Below are 26,593 nucleotides of genomic sequence, written 5' to 3' on the forward strand. Positions count from 1 at the left end.
TTGTTTTGAACTGCACGCAGCCTACAGCGCTATCCCCATCCTGTTCCACAACAGACCTGCCGAAAGGCGAAGAGTCGATGAATAGGTAAACATGCAACTACTCAAGCAGGAAAAGTTTTACAACTATGATTTGATACCCACGCAACGAAGCCGAGGACAAATTTAATCTCAGTGTGCGGTTTTTATGTCATTATTTCCGTGCAACGCCAACCTTTTCGATTTAGGTAAACCTAACGTGAAAATATGAAATAAAGTTGTGTGGGAGCTACGTTTTGTGATTTTATAGTTGCATGCTTTGGTTTTACGTTTGGGGTTCGTCCATCACATCCCTTATGATGTTTTCCTCTTAATAAGGGGTGCCAGCTGAATAAATTTTCTGATGCTTTGGGAGCATCTGAACTCTGTTGTGGGATACCACCTGCATGAGGGTGTTTTTGCTTGACATCTGCATCCATGCTCTTCAACATTCAAGTGACCTGAAACCAGCAACATGGGGTCGCTTTTACACGAGCTTTTCTCGAAGGTGGCTGGTCGCAAAGGTATCCATATTGGGGCTTAGAGACCCACTTCTGTTTGAGAGAGCCTCTCTTTTTGGACTTAATGGCCCCGATGTATGCGAACTGAGGGTGCTAATTATTCCCGCATTTTGAGGGTGCGCGAACTGGTGTTTGACAGGTGACTTTCATAACCATGACAGTGCTCTTTATCCATTTTGAGGGAGGGGGGGGGGGGCGCTTCGTTATAGAAGAGGCTTTGGGAACCGTACCTATGTGCCAGCATTAAGCATATAATATGTGCATACGTAATATGTGACAAGCTGACTTGGTCAGTGATGTCCAGTTCACCGTTTCCGAGTACAGCAGCACCTAATATGTGTCGTTCAGCAAGATAAACACGTTTCACCGCATGGTGATTACCAAATTTGGGCTCGTGAAAGTGTGGCGCGTATCAGCCATCGCTGACCAGGGAGCCGATTTTTGTGGGCGTTATTTGGGCCTCTCAGGTCCGGTTGTGGGTCTTACTATCGACCAAGGGGATGTAACTGTACACGTGAAGTGCGCTAGGTCCACCTAGACTCGAAACAACACAAATTTTAAAGTCGCTTACAGTAGCGTACGGACCATTTCAAGCGTCTGCGGCTAGGTTGGCAATGTTTTGTACAATTAAACCTAATGCACTCTATTTGTATCCATTTCCTGTTGTTGGCCACGCTGCCATGACGCCTACAAGCACGTTTTCCCTGTGTGTAACGCATGTCCAGCGGCCATCGCATCTTCTCTGCCAGACAGATCTCAGGAGCCCTTGGCCCGCCCCTCCAGATTCGCGGCGCACCGCCTTTCTTACAATGCTCTGAAATCCTATTCTTGGTCAATTGTCAAGATACAGTCGCGAAGTGGATGGAAAGTTCCTGGTGGCGTCATGCAGAACTAGTCCTACGAAAGACAGAAACGCTGTCATACGGAAGAGGCTCGTGCATAAAGAAACGGATCACAGAAAAGTTATATGACGTCCTGGACGAGGTGACGGTTGTGATGGGGATCGGTCCACCCATCATATACAACATGAATTAAACAAGGACTCAGATGTGCACTAAGCTCATGAAGGTTCTAACAGATCGTTGGCCGAAAAGTGACACAGCTTATTTTGTAAAGAAGGGAGATCGAAACGGTTACAGCCGAGGACTGTATCTCCGCCAAAGGGCAGTTCCTGCCTGCGTTCATCATCTTCAAGAGACAAGTAAAGGAGGTTGAGTTCGAGAACGAGGTGTCACCTGGATCACAACTGGTAATGGATGAGATAAGCTACATGCCGTGTGAGTTATTTCTGCAGTAGATGCCTCACTCAGTGACACACAAGGCACCCTGTTGTGCTATTGATGACAGATGAAAGAACGACGTTGTGCTGTTGTGATAGATAAAACGCGGCGCACTCTGCAAATGACGCCCCGGAATAAGCATACAATCACAACGTCGCAAGGCTAGAAAGGAACGTTACCCTAAGAGATGGTCAATAACGTTGTGTGGAATGGAATGCCAGTGACCGACTGAATTTGTGGTTGGCACTTCAGCAAAATCATTATCAATTTCCACGTGTACAGTGCAGTTTTATTTCACAGCGGCATGACAAGCGTAAATGATAATCACATGCTGTGAGCTGTAAGAATGGCTAACCAGCCCACAACTTTACGATGTAAAGCTGTGGGCTAGTAGGGCCATTTTGGCCTAGTCAGCATGGGGGGGGGGGGCGAAAGTATATAACGCGGCGCCCTTGAGTCTTGCAATATCATTTTCAACGCTTTCGCCTTACGGACTGTTAAGAGTGCGATCATCGCCTCGCACCCTCGTATGACAGGACCGGTTGCGCAATGCTACACATTTTCACCTCGTCTAATTTAATTCATCACAATAATCACGATTAATTTCATCACACCACACAAAACGCTTCAGAGGAGTCCAGAAGTCATGCAGACTCACCGACACACCAGGCGCTTTTGAACATATGTGCTGGTGACAATTAATCCTTTGTCACATGCATGGCAGTCATCTTACATATCGCGTCGTGCGCTTCTTTTCCCTGTTTATAACTTACCTTGAAGCCGTGACATAACCCATGCCACAGCGAATGCGCTCACACGATACCCTAAACCGCCATACCTCACCTGAAAAGGCGCACGCAACAAAATCAGCACAAGCAAAAGTGTGCGGCACCACGTTCGTGACGGCAGGCGAATGGCCTTGAGGTGTCATTGGAAGTGTCGCACCAGTGTCGCAAATGTTTGCTTTTCAGTGCCAGCTGGTCCCCGGTTTCCACTCGTTCGGCCACCCTTCTGGCCATGCTGCATTCTCGAGGACCAGTTCAGCGAGGCGGCCTGACCACAGCGACCTCGTAAGCTATGCCGATTTGCATCAGCTACCCATCAGGCGCGCTGCTTATCTAAGCCCGTGAACACTTTTGCAAGGTTGCAGGATCGCCGCGAAATACGCGTGGGTCCTTAGCCCAGGTGACGCGACACCGTGCGTAACTGAACCCGGGTACGTTCCACGGGTAAGCCCGCAGACAAAAAGGTTGGCCTTTTTCGGTTTGCACAGGACCCAGCGCCACAGAAACCTTGGAAATGTTTCGAGCGCAGCATTCTTTCCTCATACTTATACGGCAAATGCAAGGACGTAACAAGGAAGATTTCGCCGTGGCCTTTCTAACGCGAGGCTTCGGAGGGGTGGCTAGAAGAGGGACAAAGTGGACCTTGAATCTGTGATATAGTGGACAGGAATGCGAAAAGACTCGATGGCAATGCATGCAGACCATTCTTAACCCTGAAAGGAGCCCTGAGGCCACTTCCATGCAGGTCATGCATGAGCAAGCACTTCAAGGCCGCACACCTTCGATGTCCAGCTCGCGCGGACAGCATGTGAAGCGGCCTTGGGAGCTCGGAACGTTTGAGGACAGGATGCGCCGTAACGGTGCAGCGAAACGACGGGCGAGTTGGAGGGCCGCCGCTGTACTTCATTTTTTTGCGGCGCACGGCGAAACACGTTCCGAACAGTGCGTATGGAACCAGCACACAAAAGGGCTATGAACAGTCCACGCTCTGCTCATAGCCCCTTCCCTGGAATGGAGTTAGGTAGACCAATTTAGGTGGGGCCACAGGGAGCGTATGTCCATCTGCTGGCTTGTCTCTATCAGCGCAGGACTTTCCCAGCTCACAAAGCAGCCTGAGACACATACATTGGACGTCACTGCACCCACGTGTGCTCCCATTCACGTGTTTGTCGGCGTGTTCAACTGTCCTCCGGCGCAGCGGGTCCGTCATCTATCGACACCTTTCTGCATTTAGCTGCTGTACCAACGCAGGAGGCTTGCGAGGTAGGAATGCTCTCGATTGTACCATGTCATCTCGCGAAGCACTATCACAATCAAATATGCAAAGCGGAGCACAGTCGAATATGGCACAGAATATGGCACCGATATCTTCACCTATGCCTGGACGAGGTATTAGCTGCTCTAGGTGGGTGCTGATGTTCGGATTCGGCCTTCTATGCCAGGGCGCAAGCGACGGGCTGCAACTGGGCGTCAGCGACGTATTTCAGCAACCGCAATGCATTCGGCATGACCAAGCGTGGTGCAGGGTCCAGGAAATGGGGCACGATTCTCATACCTTTGGACAGACACTGGTGCCGCCATGTTTCGCAGCCAATGTGCTACGGCGTGACGAATTAGATGGATAAAGTGTGGTGATGCACTGCGAAATCCAAAAAAGCTCAGCATATTTCCAAGACTTTTTTCGAACGAAGTCAACGTTTAGAGTTTTGCCTAAGTTGTGACACATTGTAAACAGCGCATAATCCTAGAATTCCAGGATTGTCCGCGGAAATGAGGTGGCTGGTACTTTGAGCCGCGGCGCCGCCGGCAATGTACCCGGATTCCATGCTACACCGCAGCGGTGACCGGGCGCACGAACATCCCGCCGCGTGTTTCGCGGCACGGCCGTCCAACGCCCCACGCACGTTCGCTCGAACAACTGCTGCCGCATCATAGTGCCCGCCTTATACAAGACGCAGCTGGAAGTTACGCATCGCGCCTACGTCACGACGCTCTGGAGCGGCGCGTGTGCAGGACCAATCCCCCCCCCCCCCCCCCCCCCAGCCCGAACCACTTGATGGCGACGGTTGCACAACGAGTACAGCCGGGCGTGAACGACGGTGCCTAGAACGGCTGTCACCTCATCCGGCATTCGAGAAATATTTGCTCAACGATGTCCAACACAAACCAAAAGCCAGATGTCCGTGTCGACGCCGCGTCTCTGCGGATGAAAGCCAGATGTCGGTGTCGACGCCGCGTCTCCGCGCGCACGCTGAGCGCTGCCTCCTAGCACAGCTGGCGTACTAGTTCGCGTTCAAGAGTTCAGGGTAAGACGATCGGCCGTCCTTGAACTGTCAGGCCGGCCAAACGGCGTCCTCTCCGTGCCGGCTGGGCAAAGGTACTCGGAATGTGCTTCTACAACGCAAGGCAACATGAACAAGGCGCACCCAGAGTCTTGGTAAGGAGGGGCACCATGTTGGCAAAAGGCCCTTACTGGTGAAAAACTCTAAAATTCCATTCGCATTCGCCTCTCACTGTGTCCGTGTTAAGCCTGATGCCAGAAACTTGCCTTCTGCAAATGGAAAACTTAACTAAATCTGGATCAAATAGCGCTAAAAATCTTCTTTGGTTGGGTCAAGCCTCTCATCGAATAAACAATGTTACATCCAGTGTTTCCAAAGGTATTAGGCATGTCCAAGAATTTTCTCATATTTTTTTTTTCTAAGAAAAACCAAACATGGTATTACATCCTTTCCACGCGGACAATCACCAAACCGGTGGAATGTTACCGCTTGCACGCCCTGACGGGCGTAACACTATGGAATGCAAGACTGTTACAGCCATGGCCGCAAGCTGCAGCGTACTCGCCTTTCACCAGGTCCCCAGGTCCCAGGTCAGCAGCCTTCCACCAGGTCCCCAGGTCCCAGGTCAGCAGCCGTCCTCCAGGTCCCCGCCGTGAACCCAAAACTGCAAGACTATTGCAGGGTGACGAACAAACTCTTGACCTAAGTTAAGTTGTCACACTAATCAGCAGAAACTGTAACGTTGCCAGCATTTAATCAAAAACGATTTTCCGTGTTTCTTTTCGTTCTGTACCACCTCAATGGATCATGTGAACGGATTGTTATAATGACGCTGCGACGTACCTGGAATTCCATGATCTTATTTTCGACCGTAATTCAGCAGCCGGAGACAAAGGGTGGATGTAGGCATAGTCAGATGTCGGGATTTACTTAAGAAGGCGATTATTATGTCGAATTTCCTGATCGTTCTGAGGAAACTGAAACTGGGACACCATTTTTGGTTGGCTGAATCTCATTAACGTTGGAGGAGCATGGTCCTTCCTATGTGAAAGACTAAATCAGATCGTCTCGGTCCCCAGGCGCCGGTACCTCTGAAAAATATCAACTTACACAATGACCGCACATGGCAGCACAACGGTGAGGAAAATAATTAGACATGGCCTTATCATGAAGGACGAGTCATTTTTACGTCCCAACACGTCTGTTTTTACGTCTCGGCCGAGCTCCAACAAAGGGCCCGTCCTGCCGATGGCCGGTCCGATTGGCGGCGGCGCGTCGCCGGCGTCCCCGTGGCGGCGCCCGGTCGACCCAGGAAAGGCGCCGCGCGAGATCGAACGGTAGCGCCTCCGAGTGCAACGCGCGGCAAGGTCACCAGGAAGAGTGGCGCCTCTCGCCTGCTGGTAGTGGGCCCTTAAATGTGCAGCGGAGCACTGTGCATAGGGGGGGGGGGGGGGAAGGGGCGCCACCAGAACACAAGGGAGGTTCCCCCCTTCCTCTATTCGTGATTTGTCAAGCCAGCAAACATGTCTGTTCACTCTCTAGCAATTTCAGGAAACTATAACGTGCCGACAGGAGACCCCAGATCAGCAAGACAGAGCATTCCGTCAGGTAGAATAAAAGGCCCCTTACAGGCAATGTCTCACATTTGAAAATATTGAAGCAAGCATCAGATATGATGAAACGCTCAGTCATAACCATAGGCATACTTTTTAAGTGGAAAAGACTGCTCTAGATAGCAAAATCTTGTTAAGTAAATATGTTCCTCAATGTGTCATTGTTTGATTACGGCATTGTGCCATGCAGAGCACTGACTGAGAGCCAATTGGCAGTTGTTATATCTGGAAATGGTGCTCACGAGCGCCAGATATGACCGCCTCGACAATCATATTTTTATTGACTTTGGAATGGCCTCATGGCCTATGGAATGACAGGATTTTGAATGACGGTATTATGGCGCCATGATTGCCAATGTCACTTTGAAACAGTCTCCCCGATAAACCCTTCCCCGTTTTCGCGGGCGTTTTGTAGCTCAGAAACTAGAGAGACTTAGATCTTAAGAAGGGCAGGACTGCAAGCACCAACGGAAGGTATTCAAGATGGCTATTTTAGCTTAAAACTTCATGAAAATGTAGAACACTCCATTTAAGCACGTCCACGATGACATCTACTTCGAAGAAGACCGTAGATGGCAAACACCAGGCACTACTGGTCTGGTACTGGTTGACGCTCCATCGCGTGCATAACAAACCCTTGAAAAACACAGGAAGCCCCGCCAGCTAAAGCGAACGCCCGATTACGAACGCAGGAGGACCCACCGGAAAAAGGAAGGTTCACTCTGTTATGCAACCTAAATAACAGGCAAAGCGGGCAGAATCCGAGGGAGAACATAAATAGTGTTTGGGACAGTAAGTCGGTGGCAAAAGGTCTCTGCCAGATCCTCAAGTAAAGAGCGGTCAAAAAGTTGCTTTTCTCGATGCAGGTGCTTTGCTCGATGAGGTGAAATCGTATTTTGTTGATGAATAACCACTTCTGTTGGTAAAGGTTTCGTGGCGGTCCCTAATGTTCGTAATGTTATGTTAATAAACAATGTGTTCGGACATGGATAACATTTAATTTCAAAACTGAGGCAGGATATATTTAGTTATCGAGTGCGTTTGCCTGTCGTCGCTGCAGCCGACGGAAAGTACAGCAATCCACGGCACATGCTGGCTGTGGGGCGCGGCCGCGGGCCTTCCTGGAGCCACAGAGCACATACAGTGTCCGCGGCGTCGCGTGAGTCTACAAGCGCATCACAGCTGTTGCGCAACCGCTGTGTGTTGAATGCACCCATGTCGGAGAAGCGCGGGAAGCGAGAATTCTCTTGAGCTACCAAAACCCTGCATGTCCACGTAATCCAACACCGCTGAAATTTCAAAAGGCAGGAAATAATCTTATCGAGCAAACATAGTTTGGCTCAACAAACAACGTCTGCTGCCAACACCCACCAAGCTGTCCTTAAAAGGGCTTCAGACGTCATGCGACAATATCGGCCTCAAGCCACGTGCTGAAACGTGTACATACAGTCTTACATATCAGTTAACATGATCCGTGCAATGGCTTGTGCAACGCTATAGCACGAGTGAATTAAGGAATATCGTGTATCGATAACTGATGGCAAGATTCGACGATGGATGATTACGTTACCTGGTTTGAATAATCTCAGAAAGAAAATATAATTGAGCATGGAGCATTTTGGACATGAAACGAATCGCCCCACTTTCTCTAAGCTACTCACTGACCGGCTCCAAGGGTAACAGCAGTGCGACTTCACATGGTTTAACCCTAATATCTAAGGTGACATTCGGGCACACTCTCCTCAGTGTTTATGCTTGTTTCTCCTGAAGGATTTGTAGCAGGTTGTATGCCTTTTCTGACATTTCCTTAACATCTTCTGCTCCTATTGCGTCGAAATTTGAGGCACGTGACATGCGCAGGTATGGATCCAGGGTCCATTTTGAGATGGACGTTTCCGTAAAATTTGACTATAAAGCTAAGATGATGAACCCCACGGCACCATACGCGGTACCATATGTAGAAAGAAGTTATCGGTGTTCCTGAGTAATCAAAAAGCTGAACATTAAAGGGAGTGTTCCACATTTGTGTCGGGTTTTGAACTGAACTAACCACCTTGAATATCATTCGGCGCAGTCTACAGCCCATCCCTGCCAAAAACGGGTGTTCCACATTTATATGGGGTTTTGAACTGAAATAGCCATCTGGAAGGCCTTTCGGTGCTGTTCACAATCCTGCTCTTCCTAAAGTCTAAACTACGCTAGTTTCTGAACTACACGCTAGCGAAAATTGGGAAGGTATATCGGGGAGATTATTACAGTCACCTTCGCGTTCATGACACCGTCATAACGTCATTCAAATCCTGCCATTCCACACGCCATGCGGAGATCAAGGGCAAGAAAAATATAATTATCGAGGCGTTCACGTTTGGTGTTCTTGAGAGCGATTTCCAGATATAACGGCCGTCAATTGGCTATCAATCAGTGTTGTGCAAGGTACGATAACGTAATCAATCCATGACGCACTGAGGAGCATAGTTACAGCGCAGAACATTGTGCTGTCTAGAGCAGTCTTTTCCACTTGAAAGGCTACCATTGGTTATAAGTGAGCTTGTATCATGGTATCTGACGCTTGCTTCAATATCTTCAAATGTGAAATATTGTCTTTAGAACCTTAACCCTTTTAGTATGAGCTACACGCCCGCGAAGATGTGCAGACTTTTTCGGAGAGACTATTTCAAGGTCATCTAGGTATCCATGGCGCCATAATAATGTCATTTAAGTCTTGCCATTCTGCTGACCATTCGGCAACCAAGGTCAAGCAAATATAATTATCAAGTCGCTCACATCTGGCGTTCGTGAGCACGATTTCCGAATATAACGGCCATCAACTGACTCTCAAACAATGTTGTGGAAGGTATGATTGCGTAATCAAACAATGTCGTATTAGGGGGAATATTTATTACACGAAGAAATGGTGTTATCTAGAGCAGCCTTTTCCACATAAAAGCATACCAATAGGCATAAGTGAGCTTATCTCATCATATCTGATGCCTGCTTCGGCATCTTCAAATGTGAGCATTTCGTTTAACCAAAAGATGTTTCAAAGTACGCAGGGTGGCAATTTCCCACGGCTAGTTTGGCAGCACCACGTCATGCAAACGTTCCATGATGTAATCAAACAATGATGTATTGTGGAGCATATTTACGAAAAAAAACATTGTGTTTCCCGAGCAGTCTCTTCGCTTGAAAGCATACTTATAGGAATATGTGATCTTAGTTATCATATATGATGTTTGCCTTAATGCCTTAAAACGTAGAGCACTCGTTTTCAATGGGGTCTTCCGTATTTATCTCCGGTTTTGTATTAAAGTAGCCATCTTGAAGATGATTCAGTGCAGATCACAGCCCTTTCGTTCGTGAGGCCCAAAAATATGTTGTTTCTAATTTACACACCCGTGAGGATGTGCATAATATTTCGTGCAGACTGTTCCAAGGTCATTCAGACACGCATGACACCATAAAAACGTCATTTGAATCGTACCATCTCATGAGCCATGCGACATTTAAGGCCTATTCAATATATTTGTGGAGTCGTTCATTGGCATCACGCATTTTGCTAGAAGTATTTTGCTCTGAACATTTTGTTGCCAGAGTAGTCTTTTTCACTTAAAAACATATTTAAAGTAATATGTTACCTTAGTTATCATATCTGATGTTTGCCTTAATGCCTTAAAACGTAGAGCATTCGCTTTCAATGGAGTCTTTCATACTTATCTGGGGTTTTGTATTGAAATAGCCATCTTGAAGATGATTCGGTTCAGTTCGCAGCTCTGTCGTTCGTGAGACCCAAAAATCTGTAGTTTTTGAGCTGCACACCCGTGAGGTTGTGCAGAATATTTCGTGCAGACCATTCCAAGGTCATTCAGACATGCATGACACCATAGAAACGTCATTTGAATCGTACCATCTCATAAGCCATGCGGCATTCAAGGCCTTTTCAATGTCTTTGTCGAGTCGTTCATGCCTGATGTGCGTGGGAACGATTTCCGGACCTTACGGCGGTTAATTGGGTCTCAATCAATGTTATGCAAGGTACGGTGACGCGATAAAAAATGACGCATTGGAGAGTATGTTTACGAAACAAAGAAATCGTGCTGTCTTAGAGCAGTCTCCTCCACTTAAAAGTATGCCAATGGTTAAAAGTGAGCTTACCTCAGAATATCTGAACCTTGCTTCAATATCCTCAGATGCGGAACATTCCCTATTAAGTGCGCATTGGCCTTGCGACTGGATGGGAAGCTTCGCAATGTCCGCCAATATTTACTCTACCGACTGTTTTATACAGTGGCCAAGGTGTGCTCAGGTAGAGGAAAGGTTGGCGAGGGTCATAGTTTCTAACTTGGGCCAGCATTATGACAGTATGAATGGATAATGGAAAAATAGGTGTAAGTGTCAAGCACGAAGAAGGGCATTCACAAGGGCATTCAAGAAGGACAAGCACGACATTCCATCCTCTACTTCCGCGTAGTAAACTAGATCTTAAGTGACCAGTGCATGTCAGAGGTCAGCTGAGAAGCGGTAAGAGAGGGCAGGAGGGGTCATTACTGTGCACGTAGGCCGTGGTCGCTATCAATGGACCGTCGGCATACGGCGGCCGGCTCAGTTTCCTGCGCCAAGGTCACGTCTTTCCACTCCCTCTAGAAAACGGTATGCGCCTATGATGCATGTTCACACGCGCTAAGCACCGTATTTCATTTGGAGCGGATATCATATTTTGTCCAACATATCATATCGGCCAATAACTTAGCCCCTCTTTCAAATGCTTTCAATAATTTAAAGGAACGTAAATATTGCCGGGAGGCATCGAATGCCGCCATCTTTTGATAATCCGCCAAATAGTTCTCGAGACATAAAGGGCGCAGAGTGGGCCGAAACAGAGCAGAAGGTATGAATGAGGAGTTTTAACGCGAGGAAGCTTTACATTACTGTTACATTGTATATTTTACAGGTGACATTTGTATTTTAGGCTGTTTTCAGTGCATATACGCAACACCTAGAGAAGTCTGCGCCCAAACTCAGTTACCTTATGCCATGCGTAGGCTCTACTTGGTATCATTGCGTAATTAATTATTTCTGAAAGTTAGGGCCATGGGAGATCAAGTTCCTATTAAGTACAGAAGTCTGGGACGAGAAATGACGTTTTTGGTTGTTGCCAAACAGCGAAAATCATGCTTTTTGTCGAAGCCAGAAATACTTCATACTACAGTCGCAACACCCGTACGCCACAAATCTTTGTCTTATGCATACTTGCCTAGAATCTACACAATAGTGTAGGGGAAAGTGAATTTGAAAACGGATGCCCTACTACGACATTTCACCGAATAAGTGCAGAACGTTACGATGTGTAGAGATGCAAATATAGTGGGTGCTTGATGCTCGCTTTAAGACTGGACGCCACGGTCAATATCCAGATTTGTTTAGTTACTGTCTGGCGGTTAGGCATCACTGACATCGCTGTCGGGCACCTTCCTTCAGCAACGCTAGAGCGCCGGATTGAACCTCCCGCCCCAGTATGGATCTTGGATCAAAACCATTTTTGTGCTGTTCGGTAGGCAGTAATCTTAATCTAAGGGACAAAGCAAGAAACAACATTTGGCATTAACGAGGCAAAGCAACGCATGCACAACTTGCATTTTTAGAATCAACGCAACTTATGACACACAAGCACACTACCCACTAAGTTCATGCCAGGGGTACACTATGGCAAAGTTAAAAAATAAGCCTTGAAATCATGATGATGGTATAGCAGACCCGGTGACGTGACTTTGCAAGTCAAAGGCATTCCTGTTCCTGTGACAGCTAACCCTGTAAGTGCACACCTGGGACGTGTCAACCACAGTTTCGCATGTGTGCGTGTCAGCGCTCTTGTTACTACTTGATGTTGATGTTCCGGTGTTGTACAGAACAGGCTAGCTGAAAAATAAACCACGCTATTGCAAGACACTGGCATGTATATGTAAGACATGGTCATGGTATCATGCCTTCGTGAATCAGGCACCTTGATTAACACATTTATGACGCATCTGGGAGCCCATTGCGGGATGTCGGACCCAACTGTGCAGCCTTGATTAGTCCTCGGCTTGTAGTTTTTTTTAAAAAAACCTTAGCCTAAAGCAAAGTAGATCAAACACGAAAGGTAGTTGCCACCCACATCCACCATGTGCACTGCGATAACTATCGTCATAACTAAACAAATCCAAACAGCTGTCTTCCCCACTTTTCTAACAACAGCAGACTGCTCCAAGCACTACCATTCGAATGGGAAAGCACCTGGCTGCAAATCCGATCCAAGGGTAGGCAAGCTGCTCACCGGCTTCTGCCGGAACATTGCCTGTGGCGTTACCATGGCACGGTTAATTGCAGTGTTGTTGGCACACAAGTTTTTCTTTGAATATTGACAGCAATAAAGAGCAAAAAAAGCAAAAAATGGTGATCAGCAGGATTTCCGACAATGCTAGGTGTGACTAGCATAAAAAGCGTAACCTATCCGTTTTGCAAATAAGTCGGCTGGGAAAAATGTAAAACTGATGCTCAGTGGCATGCTTTACACAATTTCAATGTTTCAACACATATGAGAATGGTCAATAAGGCTTTGTTTCTTAAAAGCTCTGCTTTTGGCACAAACATTATGAGCTGGAATGAAGAAAACATTCTAACAAAAGCACAGTTTAACCTCGACAACTTGAAAAGAGCTGAAATACCGACAGGTTTGCGTTTTATCCCTGGCCGCTTGACGGCAAGATGCGTATGAATCAGAGCAGAACGCAACTGCTCATAACGACGCTCCTTTCAGTTTGCGGCGTACTGTACCACTTTATCCAGCAGTCTTCTTCATTCAGTGACTCGTTTAAGTACTTGTATAGTAATTGCGCTCGCGGAAAGACTTGTTCTTCATGTAACGCGTAAGCCGCGGCATTTGCTTGGTGGCGACAGTGACGCCACGTGGCGGTCTAAGGTTCCAAAAGACAAATTGCTTAATTTAGAGCAAACATGGAGCAACCGACATCAGTTTTAGGATTTCCAAGCGTGGAAAATCAGCTCGGTGCTTTTCACTTCGCCTTGCAAAACTGTACAACCGTGGAATTTCTGCTTGCCTTTAAGTGCGCAATAAACGAGATGGATAATACCTATGCTGAAAATTGCAAACATATCACAATAATTTTTTTTTAAAATACTCAGTGTTACAAAGGCGGTGTCTTGCTGCCGGCCGGAGCTGTCCATGCGGCATCGAATCATGCATGCAAGGTCGGTTTACCCTGTTCTGTATTTGACATCTTGGAAGTGGATTGTATGCGACGACATTTTTGATGCACGCAGCCATCGTGTGCTTCATGTGGGAAAGTTTAAAACGAATGTTGCAGAAATCGCATCCGTGAAGCCATGGGATTTGCGCTTAAAGTGAAGGAAGTTGGACCAGTTTATTTTACATGTTTTGGGCGCAACCTTTGTCGTACCCCGTCGTGTGTACGCCTCGTACGTTCATGTACCTCTAACAGCTACCGCTCTGTATTCACGCAGCGCAAAGTTTCCTTATCCTGCCTGCTGCCGCCTCTCAAGGCAAGCGCGTGGTGCAGCGAAAGTGATTCCTGCGCGCATACACAGTAATCAGCAGAAAGAGCGCGGATACGCAGGGAACCTGAAGTGAGCATGTAAAAAGCAACAGATAGAAGAAAAACGTTGAAAGCCGGAACACTTGTGTTGCCAGTGAATGCGAAACAAGTCGCTGGTTAGGTTGAAAAGATAACCAAGCACGACATGCTGTCTTAAAATGTCGACATCTTGGGTCTTGGCTGCCTTTTTTCGTGCGGTAGGCGACATAAATTCGTAAAATGCGCCACTCCTTACGACCTATTTTGGTCATGTTCTTAGTACGTTACAAAACTCAAGGCACATGCCATGAGTGATGGGTGCATTCTTGCAGCCGTCAATTCAGGGCTATCACCGACTGAATCGTGGCAAGTTTCGTAGGTTCCACATCGGCGCCCCTGACATGCGCGGGGTGCAACTCGAAGTATGCATGCGAGGGTTGTGAAGGACGGTTCCGGGTTAGCTCTTTCCCATCGAATGTTGTGGTGCCGACAAGCCACATTTACTGCCAGAGGAAACCTAACTTATACATCAGAAAGGCAGGCATACGCCCGCGCATTAAGTCATGGATGCAACAGCCAGTCTAAAGGCCAGGACGTGTCACGAGAACAGAAAATGCCAAGAGAAAAGAACAAGCAGTAGGCGGCAGCGAGCGGAAATCTATCGGATTGAACCTCGATATTTTGTCATCTGGCTGACCCGCAGGCCAACACTAACCACATGCAAAACAGTTCGATGTGCTTTTCGAAAATAAAATAAACTAAGAGCCAGCACTGTGCTTGGAATGAGAAAGCTGAAGGTGATAGGTTGAGTGGACTGATGGGTTTCACATAAATTCGTAACACTGTATCGCTCATGGACATCGTTTTAAAATAACAAAAATAAGAATTGAGGGCGGGGCACCAGCCTCGTCGAGGCTATGCAAAGCTCCATCCACATTTCTAGCACCTTGCTGTGGCGCCCTTACTCTCTTCAGCATTGGATTATGCACTTTTTTACCTTTGTAATCGCATATTTATGTGCGTAACGAGGCTATTAACGTCTCCTTCGACACGAGCGCTCGCAGACCAATGGCGGAACTCGTAAACAGGGCCAGGGCGGCCCCCAAATCAGGGGGATTTTCATGCTATTTGGCGGCCCTCCGACATTGAAAGAAGGCATGATAAGTGACCATGAAATGGTCTCGGGAGACAATGGAAGGGCCTTGTGTCAGTCAGGCGACCCCAGTACGGAATGAGGGGGAGAGGGGTTTGCCCCGTTTCGGCCAGGGATTTGGAAACCTTACTGGGGTCCCTGTGCCGATTTTTGGACATATTCCGCTGGAAGGAATCACTCCGCGTCAGGGAGTCTCCTGCGTAACGTAGGAAGCGACGCAAATGGATGCCTCTGAGGGCCTCCGCATCGACCTGGGGCTTTGGCCCCGTTTCGTAAGAATAGTGGCCTGCAGTTTCCCGAGCTGCGATGGAAAGGCCCTTCAGCCTCTGACCACGACAGGCGATGGGTCACCTTGTGCTCTACGCCCCCCCCCCCCCGGAATCGGTAAGGGGTCTCATGAGTGCTCAACCCACTGGCCCCCCAATTCATGCACTCTATACAGCACATATAGATGAGGTAGAAAAAAACACGTGCCACAGTCACCGACTCCTTTTTCTATAGTCGTTTGTCCACCTGTCATAGGTACCTGGCGCCGCCCATGAATACCCATCATATCCACGATTTTTCAACTCTTTGCCATCGATATGGGAAAGCTGTCATATAGCACAAGGGGGGAAAGCTCAGAAGTTTGAACCTGGCGGAAAAATCCTGGCAATCCCCTGGCCGGCTGGCGCTGCATGGCTTGTTGTCCAGGTTTGTTTTTTGAGAAAGTATCGCTGGTCTATCCAAAATGCAATCAACCAAACAATCAGAGGTTTAAACCTTGCGGCCCGCATTGCAAATGAACAACTTACAATCGAACAGGAAGAAACATATCAGCAATGCAGGCGCAACACTGAACACCTAGCACAGGAATCAAGCCGTGGGCTTTTAACCCCGACCATGTGACAAGTATCAGTTTTCGGGGGCACCGATTGTTTCACTCAATAGTTAATTCCACAGGAGATATTTGAAAGGATGCGATGATTAAACCCTAACAGAATGTTCCCGCTTGGAACAGTACCTGGATTTCAGCAGGCCGGGACAACCACGGCGCAATATCGTCGAACTGCGGAACAACGGCGCAATACTGTCGAACTGCGGAACAACGGCGCAATACCGTCGAACTGCGGGGCAGGCTGCTGCATCACATTACCATCAAGCGTCCAGCCGCAGCTATCGGATACCTCTTCAGCAGCAAAAGCGGCGACTTCCAGTTTGTCCTTAACGCGCAGCATCCACTCAGGTGGCGGAAGCGGTAGGATCACTTGTCCCGGCGGCCGGGCCCGGCCCGCCACCTCCGCCCCTCGCCGCCGGAGGAGCGACGGCCGCCCGCCGACCATCAGCTTCTGCAGCCTCTCCTCGTCCTTAACGCGTACACCCTGCCGCCCACGCTCCGGTTTACAGAAGACCGAGCCAGACCGAGAGAGCACGCTGTAGACTTTTCCGCCGTTCTCTTGCTTTCTGGCGTTCAGCAGTGCGTTGAAGGTCCGCTGCTTCTCGGCAACCAAGGACTCGTTCAGAAACAGTGGAGCCATCTGGGCTGCGTTTCCCATTGGCAAAGTCCCTACCTGGGTTGATCATGACATCGCAAGCGCCTTCGTCACAAACAAGTGACTATCCTACAAGCTATTGGAATGGTTGTGACGCCCCTGTCTCCGACGTCATAGGTTACATCTTGTGGGCAGCTGTCGGTAATGGGGAACACGGCCTGTTGTTGGCCCGTTGAACTCGTCCGGTCGCAGCGGGAACCAGGTCGACCGGGCCCGACCAACTCGAACCACCGCTTGTGCATGAGATCACAATCCCTCCGAACAAGCTTACAGATAACTTTATCGCCGTTTTGTAGTCCGTGGACGACGTGGAAGTCTTGGTTCAACAGCCGCACGTCCGGAAATCGTCTTCTCAATGTTTTCGCAGCCTTCTCTTAAATGTTTTCAGATCAGGATCTGGGCCTGAAGTCTGAGCATGTGGCGATTATAAAAGATTTTCTGCGGTTGGTGTCAATACTCTCGACTTGGTTTTTCAGACCCTTGGTTATCTTATCCATGCCCACGAGACGCTCAGTGAGCCGCTTTATTTCTGCGTCCTTCTCCATGCCATCGGACACGAGATTGTGATTCTGTGTTGCATACTTTGAAAGTGCTTCTCTACAGACTCGATAACCTTTCTTTTGCCAGGTTCAATCATCTTTTAAATGACCATTAACGTCTCAGCGTTGAGGTTAACTCGTTGCGACGCACTGCCGGCTATCCTTATCAGACACTCGTCGTTTGGGTCTCTTCTCCAATGCCTTCGCCGTCTCTAGAACGGATGCCTGTCGCTTTCTACCCTTGTTGCTTTTTCGGGCTCTGTCGGCCCTAGCGTCTTCAAAACGGATGTCTACTTATACCAATAGTTATAAGTGAACTCGTTTCATCATACCTGATGCCTGCTTCAATATCTTTAAATGTGAAACATTCCCTTCAACGTCACTTCGCTGCGGCATAACGGATCACGGTTACTGGCCGGCTGGTATCTCACACGCAGCGCTCAGCCGACTCGCTGGCGCATGCCCAGCCGCGCACTGGATCGAGCGCGGCAGCGTCCGATTACTGCCAAGGTCAAACATCGACTGTGTCACTTCCTTTCTTCAAAACTGCTACACGAGGTATTGCTTCACCAATTGCGAAAAATGCACCGCGAAACGACGATTTCTGCACTTTGCTCATTCATGCTAGTATTTCAGAAAGTTAGTCATACCCGCGGGCCTTGTAAGAGAAGCCATTTTAGACTGACGTAGCAGGCATGACAAATAGCTAACTTATGCAACCAAGCTTTCGTAGCTATCAACTGACCAATACGGTAAGCACCTGGAAAACCGGGCGGCTGTTTCGCCTCATACTGCGCCTGGCAAGGAAGCACTAGGAGTCTGCCGAAAGCAACATGATTTTACGGCTGGCATTAGGTCATAAGTAAACTCACGTTATTGCTGGGGACGTAGACCCGGGATTTTGTCACCCTCATCCAGGAATTCTAAGGCATTTTGCAAAGCTCGCGAAAACATAATAGCGTGACAGGGACGAACGCAACGTCTTCTGGATGAGAAGGTTAGAACATACCATTTATCAATATATTTTAGCTGCGATAATCAAGTGAAAAGTGCTCGGTTGAGTGGATTGAGTTTGCCGGCGGTATAAATGTTAAGAGAGCTGCGTTACGGGGCTGTTTTTCGCGGCGCATTTGCGGAACATCTGCACGTATGGCTGGCATAGCTCAAGGTTTTCCGGGAACGTGTTTTGAGGCCCAAGCTGCCATGGCGGCCACCAGACGTCTGTTCAAGGCACGGCGTTTTACATTCATTACGCGATTTCGGTGCAACGTCCTTGTCATGTTAACTCTGAAAAGGCGATGAGAATGGGGAAAAGATCCAATCTCAGCACACCAAACACGTCCCTTCAACATAAGGAAGCCCTGGACCATGCGCCTCTGGGGGTGCGCGGCTCTCACGTGATGGTCCTCGCCGCTCAATGCCGCCATCGCACCCCGGAGACCCCCCCCCCCCCTCCCCCCGCTCAGCACGTGGGAGCCGGGGCGGCCTCAGTTTGCGAGCAGGGAGGCAGACGGAAAGTGACGTAGCGACGGGATTTTGGGGCCGTGTTCTTCTGGAGATGGCAGGGATCCTGGGGTCGAAAATTCCGGAAATGCCGGCTACGCAAGTGGTTACGGAGGGCGCTGTGGATCAGTGCGAATTACTATGCTGAACTTGAGTAAATAAAATGTCGCCATCAACGCCATTTTATCGCCTAATGACCCATGGATTTCACGTTCTGGGAGCAAACAGAACGTAGCCGTGCCGCGGCGTGGTTATGCTCGGAATACATACGGGCAGTAGCACCTTTGAACAGTGCTTTTCAATATCTCTACACGCTAACTTTTACAACGTTAACCACCACCAACTTCGGCACCTTTCACGGTTAGGGGAGAGGCGTTCAAACGTTGTCGATCCACATCAGATATGTACACATGAAAGTATTCATTCGTGCACAGCAGAAACTTAGCTGGCACTCATATCGTCAATACGGGTCATAATATCATCTCGCTCTTAAGTATACTGAACCACTTGGTCCAACGTAAATTTTCGCAGCACCAATCGACGAAAGTCAAGCAGCTGTTGCATCTCAGAACTAAACGCATTGAAGCCGCGCAGTTGGTTTCCATAAGAAGACGCTTTTGGCGGAAACCCACCTAGACTTTCTAGATCGCTTAGGAGCCGTCTTCATTTCTCTTCAGTTTTCCTTTTGCGGATGTATTCGCTGTTGTTTGGCGCATCGGCGGCGCATCAGTGCTCCCGATCATAGGATCTTAGAGTCACCTCATATTCACCAAGAAAGCCGCCACTGAATGCTATGGATTCTGATGGTCTCCTGCAAACTATGAGGTGATTTGCTGCCATATGGGATACAAACATCATTCGTCACGTTTTTTTCAAGCTTGCCTGTTTGCGTGCAGAGAAGTGTTGTGCTCGTCGTGCTTAATTGTGCGATCCACGACCATGGCGCCGTCGACCATTGACACGCGCCCGGGTGGCCGGCTAGATACCCTTCGCTCGGGTGGTGGGTCAATTTGGTCCCCTGAGATATCGGGAACTAAGAGAGCTAGAGACACCAAATTTGAAGGGTGTGTTGACCTGAAGATGAAATCACTTAGGTAAAATTTCGAGGGCCATAGGTTATGATCTTCGGGTCAAATAAGGTCAAATTAGGTCAAATTCCGGGTTGGTCTCTAAAGTGCCCCCCCGAACCTAGATAACTGCTGACCTCTTGAAGGTCTTGCTGACCGAAATTATAAAAGACTGCTCTGAGTTTTGCATTTGAATAAGCGACAAAGATTACGCTAGGCAGTATGTTTCTAAAAATGTACTTAGGTCATTTCAGCTCAGTGACCTGTTCTGACCTCTAAAAAGTCCATGGAAGATGCATAAGGCGATTCCTGCTATCAATAAATTCGAAATGAGAACCAGAAATTATCCCATACAGCAAGCCCTAGAGTAATAAAACAGCTTGATTTTGACCCTGGCCTGACCTTTATGCCTGACCTTAGGTCAACGTCATTTGCTCATTGAATGCTTGTGTTGCCTAGGAAAGTACCTCAGAGATGTATAGCTTCGTCTAACACTCCGTTGTTGCATCAGATCGAACGATTCCCTAAACAAAATTGACTTCGCTGAAACCATGGCCTGACTTTGATCTGCCGTAGGTCAGTGACCTTGCAAGTCACATCTAAATTTTTGATGCCAAACGATCTGCTATCCAATTGTCTACAGTTAAGCAACATTTGGCGTGGCTCCGCCGCGCCATTCGGAAACTATTCTGGAAAACCTTCGGGGGGGAGGGGCAATTTGACCCCTGCACCCAAGCGCGTGTTGATGCGATATAACTAACGATGTCAAATGTAGCTTTGCGTCCTCGTTGTGTAATATGTAATGTCCTGATGATACCCGAGCGTACGGAAACGTTGGTCAGTTGAGTATAAATGATAGCGACTGTTGTTCCGGCCGTGAAGTCTACTTGTACCATACGCTAAGTAGGTTTATACACATACACACACACACACACACACACACACACACACACACACACACACACACACACACACACACACACACACACACACACACACACACACACACACACACACACACACACACACATATATATATATGTATATATATATATATATATATATATATATATATATAATGCTTTCAATTAAAAAGACGCTTTTGATGAGATCCTACCTTAACCTGTTCGATCGCTTAGCAGCCTTCTTCATTTCTCTTCAGTTTTCCTTTTCGGAGGTATATATGTGTAGTTTATCGTTTGGACCTTCCTGGAATGATGTTTGGACCGCCCTGGCGCACAACAACGCTTCCATGATCAGAAAGTCAGTTGACGCGCGTGGTCCAAGGTGAAACGTCCCGTGTTAAGCGACTTCGTCAGTATATAGCGGCATAGTTTTTGTCCGCTGTTGCAATTTCTGTGCATATTGGTCCGCTACGCGATTGGTGGTGCTATTGCGTGTCAGCTATAGCTGCCACTTCTGAGCTCGCAGCCCCGCAATTTGCAGGCTTAAAAAGCCCGCAGGGCTTTTGGCGGGCATTTCTGACGAAGCTCTGGGTAATGGCTGGCTTTCAAACTAGGGATTATTTGAAATCATGTACTTGCAACATAAAATCGTAATCAGTTATCTATTAGGTAAGAAGAATAACTACTCGTGGACAAGGACGTTTTATAAAATATATCACAACAATGAAGGAAAAGCTTAAATGTTTTCTTTAAAGATTTTCCAGATACCAAGCATACTCTTTCATAAATAAATCTACAATGACACATTCCAAAATTTCATCAGCAGAACAACATGTCTCAAGCGCTGTACCACTGCTGCTTCTAATCAAACTGTACAAAATACGTTGCGAGTGGTTCAAATCCCCAAAGCTCACAAAAGAGCAAAAGCCATTCTGAGCTTATCAAGGACCAGTGGTCAATGGGACCAAATACCATTCACAAAATACAATACACATCATGAGAACACAATACTCGGCAAAGCTGATAGGTTCGAGTTCTCAGGTCATATTCAACGAAATCAAACGTCAACAAACGTTTTGAATGCAAAGGAGGACCGTGCATTCAGTTGAGACGCGTGCTAATGTGCGCCGTTTACAAAACACCTTACCACAAAACAAGTCTCATGTAACTCAGAGATAATCTGCGGACTATGTAAGCTACATAAAGCAAAAATGTCTGGTGAATGCATGCCAAGTCTTGTGGTTTCACCCACGACTCGTTTAGCCACCAGGGCAATGGCGCACTGTGTTATGCCGCAGCATCAAAGGATGATGGCAGCGCGCGCAGCTCGGCCTCAGCACAGCCAAGAGCACGGCCAAGGCTCGACGTGGTCGACGACGCGGTCGACGACGACGATGTCCACGACGACGACGACGTGGTCGACGTTTACGAATCTTGGACATAGCGATGCAAGGCATCGATGTAGTTTTCCTCTTGCATTGTCTACATAAAACGACTATCTGAAAACACCCTGACATGTAAAATGACGGCATTTTAACAATGTAAGGCATCGACGTAATTTTCTTCTTGATCGTCCTCATAAAACGATTACCTGAAAACACCCTCGCATGTAAAATGACGATATTTTGTTCACGTAGGGTACGTTTGGAGTTGGCAAAGAATTAATTTTACGCATAGTTGACATGTAAAAAGGCAGTAGTGAAACGGACCCTAAATGTTATCTGATCCAACGTTTTGATGTACCTTAATGTCATACGTTCATGTGTAATAAGCTATTTTAGATACATATCTTATGACGTAAGTTTGGGCGAGCGGCGCAACGAAATAATGAATATAATGCAGCGGTCATGCAAAGATCACGTTTGGCAAGAGCATTTCAAAACCTACACAAATTAGGTGCATTGATGGGGAACATTACGCATGTAAATACCACAGTACTTTGAGCCTTATTTATTGAAGAATAAGCTGGCGAAGGGAGAGATAGATATATTGGTACGTCAACGCACGCCCTCATCGCACCAACCTGCATCAGGTGCGCAAACTACTTTAACTCTTTAACCGCAAACGATTCTGATACACCGCACGTGCCGTTCAGGTTCGGCCAGGGCTAAGCAACAAGTGCAGCCCGTTGACGTCGAAACACGACCCTTAAGCTTTCTGCCATGTTTACGCACGGCTGTAAACTTGCATGCATGGTGTGGCTCGTGATCCCAGGACACCTTGTCGGGAGGTGCTCTCTTTTTCTTTGCCATGCAAGCTAGTGCTCACTAACATTACGACAGCCCATAAAAAACGTGCTTTTGCTACACGCTGCAGTATGCACGGAGTGATTTATCACCATGCAGCATTAACATAGCAACATCCACCCCTTTCTCCTCATGCCCCATTTATTCCTACGTCATAACATGGTCTCGTCTATCTTGGTCTAGCTGTTCTCGACAGCGCCAAGCTCGAGATAAGCACTGCCCTGGCGGGGTGCCGCCAGGGCGCCCGCTCAAATCACGGGGCGGCGTCTTTATGCAGGAAGAGCCCCAATAGCTGAGGTCTCCCTGACGCCCACAGTCTTCGTAACGGAGGTATCCTCGATGTCGACAGTCTTGTAGCGGGGTCTCCATGACCTCCACAGTCTTGTTACCGAAGGTCTCTCTGATAACCTCAGTTCTGGAAGTGAAGGTCTCCCTGACGCCACAGTCTTGAAGCGGGGGTCTCCATGACGTACACAGTCTGGTAGCGAAGGTCTCTGACACCATGTCCCCAGTCCCTGGTGCCCGATCACTCACTTCTTCATCGTCCAGTGGCCTCTGAAATAAGAAATGGTGGTCGAAGGGGTCCTTCTCCGCACCAAACGAATTGCCGTGTTACGTGTGCTGAATACTATGTAGCTGCGTAATATCTACCTCCTTTTGGCGATAGTCAGAAAGAGGTGAATATTGCGTTTTCTCACGAAACAAGTCCCGCAGAATGCGCATTTTGGTGGTAGAATTGGTATCACATTACTTCGTCATACAGTATTTTAGCAAACGGTCGCTAAAACATACATAATCATAGCCATCAAACATATCGCACACAAATACATATGATATCATACATCGTCAAAGCATGCATAATCATGCCATTTATCATATCACGTATCATCATACATCATCATATACTTAAACGGTGAAGTCATATCTCATTGCAGGGAATTTCCTTTCGATATTACCGGATTTGTACCCATCCCTTATCAATCTGAACCTGATTTTCATCCGATTTTGGCCACTTAAGCTTGCTTCCCCCGAATTTAAAATTAAGAGACGTTAAATGCATGTCCGATGATTCCAGGATTGTTTCGCCGTTGAGGAATCACTTTCCATTTCAACGATGTAAAGCTGCGTTTTATGGGGCTTAGAATTGGGTGTTTTTGCACGAAAACATGGTCATAATTGGAAAGGATCCCATTTGGTCAACGAAAATAGGTGTCTTTCGTCTTTCATCGAACGTGCTGAGGCACAATACGGTACTTTATTCAAGTTATGTTGTTGACACACACCTGAAGAGAACTTAGGTAAATTTTCAATAGACACACTGCCACAATGTACCTGTCTGTAAAGCGTAAATGCATTTGTGTGACCTTCCCAACGGACATTTCGATAATGGGGTTCACGGTTGAGGACAGGTCTTCAGCAATAAACGTCCTTAAAAATATGACCAACGCTTTTGGCACATGTTGGGAGATGACGTATATTATCTTGCTTATATAACCAACAATGGCATTGAATAATAGTGTTTCGGGGTGATGATGGGAGTATTCATGCTAAGGATAAATCGGCTTTCAGTATCCCAGGAGGTAGGGTAAGACGACGCAACACAGTAAGCATTGGTCCTTGACAAAACTCAACGTTTGGGAGCTTTGCTGTACTGTGATTTTCTTCCCCAACGTCGATCACAAAACTCCAGTATTTCTATCACTCACTCTGGACCAACCTGCACATTGTGTTGTGTGATTCCCTGGATACCTTTTTGTTTGTGGCATATCCAACGGAATATACCATTGGACTGTCCTTTAAATCACCCCGTCCTGCAATGTACCACCCCCGCTTTTCCCATCCTGTTTTGATCCGTCCCGACATCTGAGCTGGTTAGAACGTTTGCCTTCCAATTCTCAGATGCATTGATCACCACTGATCATGTCTTCATTCTCAGTCTCTTTCGGCGTCCGTATTTCTTCCAGGCTGGGACACCCTGCGGCCGGTATCAGCGGCCACCCTAACGGCCAGTAGACGTCAGAGGGCAGGATGAGCTTACCGAGCGCTGCGCACGTTAACTTCCGCCGCAAGCTCTGCCGTTGACCTGGAATTGGACGATTGAGTCAGAGCTCACCGAGAAAGCATTGCTTAGCGATGACGCTCATAAAAGAAATACATCCAATCAACAGGTTTGGGACGAATCCTTACAAACAAGTCATGATTGTCCCAATCATACCTCATTTTAATTCCGCACAGTGGCTACCAAAAAATCAGCCCTTACCCTGTTGCTACCAAAAAATCAGCCCTTCCATCAATGTGTAGAGCGGTGTGTACATCCTCTCACCTCCAGTCTTGTAATCGTGGGCGTACTAACGTATCCCCTCTTTTGGGCGAGAACGAATACACGGGACACTAAGTCAGTTCTTACGATCGTGCCGCAAGTCCTAGGTGTAACGATACATCAGGTTCCCAAAAAAGTAATAGAGAGATGAAATAAACAGACTGTGTCTATGCCATACTGCCGTTTGTACAAACGTGATAAAAAAACAATGGTATCCAACATTATCCTCACATTCGTCATTCATGGCTTTATAAAGATGCTACTTTGAGGACACAAACGAATGTCTGGTCGACAACCACCTCCACCGCTTCAACCACCGTTCTGATACCTTCTCCTTCTGGCTGGCGGCCTGGACTACTTCACGGGACCGATCGGGACAAAGAGGGGCCGCGCCTCGCCCGATCTGTCGGCCCCTGGAGTTCACACCTGTGGTAACTCCAAGAGCCACGTCCACGTGGACCAGCCATCGAACTTTTTGGTACAGCTGAACTAAAAAGCTCAGGGCCACCTTCAAAGTTGAGATGAGGCGCACCAACGTGAACAATTACCGAACAATCTACCCACCCACACCAGGTTCAGCTGCTCCGCATCCTGGACCACCAGACGACCGTGTGGAGCACCCTTTTTATGACGATTTCGCGGGTGTGAAATCACGGATGACTTCCGCTATCGCTGATCCTATCTTTGTCATTTAGTTGGCAGCTAAATACCACGACTGGGCGACAGCGGCACTTCCCACTGTTGAGGAAAACATGGTTAAGTTTTATCTGGGCCATCCTGTCTTCAAAGCACTGCCGCATATTGCAATCATTGTTATTTATCCAAATCCAGGTGTTATCATGAGACAAGCTTGTCAAACAGACTTGCATCAAGGAGTTGACGTGACGAAAAATCAGGCACCTACAGGATAATGCTGTGTATAAAATGTTCGTGTGACTAGGGTGATATGTTTGGGTACCCAGCATACCAATAGCAAAGCTAATTTGTTTGCATTTCTTTGACCCAGTATCCCCTTTGCGCTCATACCTACTGGGGGCTCAAGGAAGCATTTGCGAGTGGATTGCGAGCTCAAATCGGCATTGACTGGCACAGGCCTCCCGAAAGTGTTACAAAACGCCCTGGAACTATCTCACGTCGAAAAAGGATGGCAGCAAGGTGGACAAGGCAAGGATCACAATGTGGCGAGAAGCATGCGTTGAGCGTTTTGAATCGTGCTCATACGTCAAGCTTCCGAGATTCCCGA

Source organism: Pollicipes pollicipes, unplaced genomic scaffold, assembly GCF_011947565.3.
Source record: "Pollicipes pollicipes isolate AB1234 unplaced genomic scaffold, Ppol_2.1 Scaffold_4002;HRSCAF=4701_pilon_pilon_pilon, whole genome shotgun sequence".
Lineage (NCBI taxonomy): Eukaryota > Metazoa > Arthropoda > Thecostraca > Pollicipedomorpha > Pollicipedidae > Pollicipes > Pollicipes pollicipes.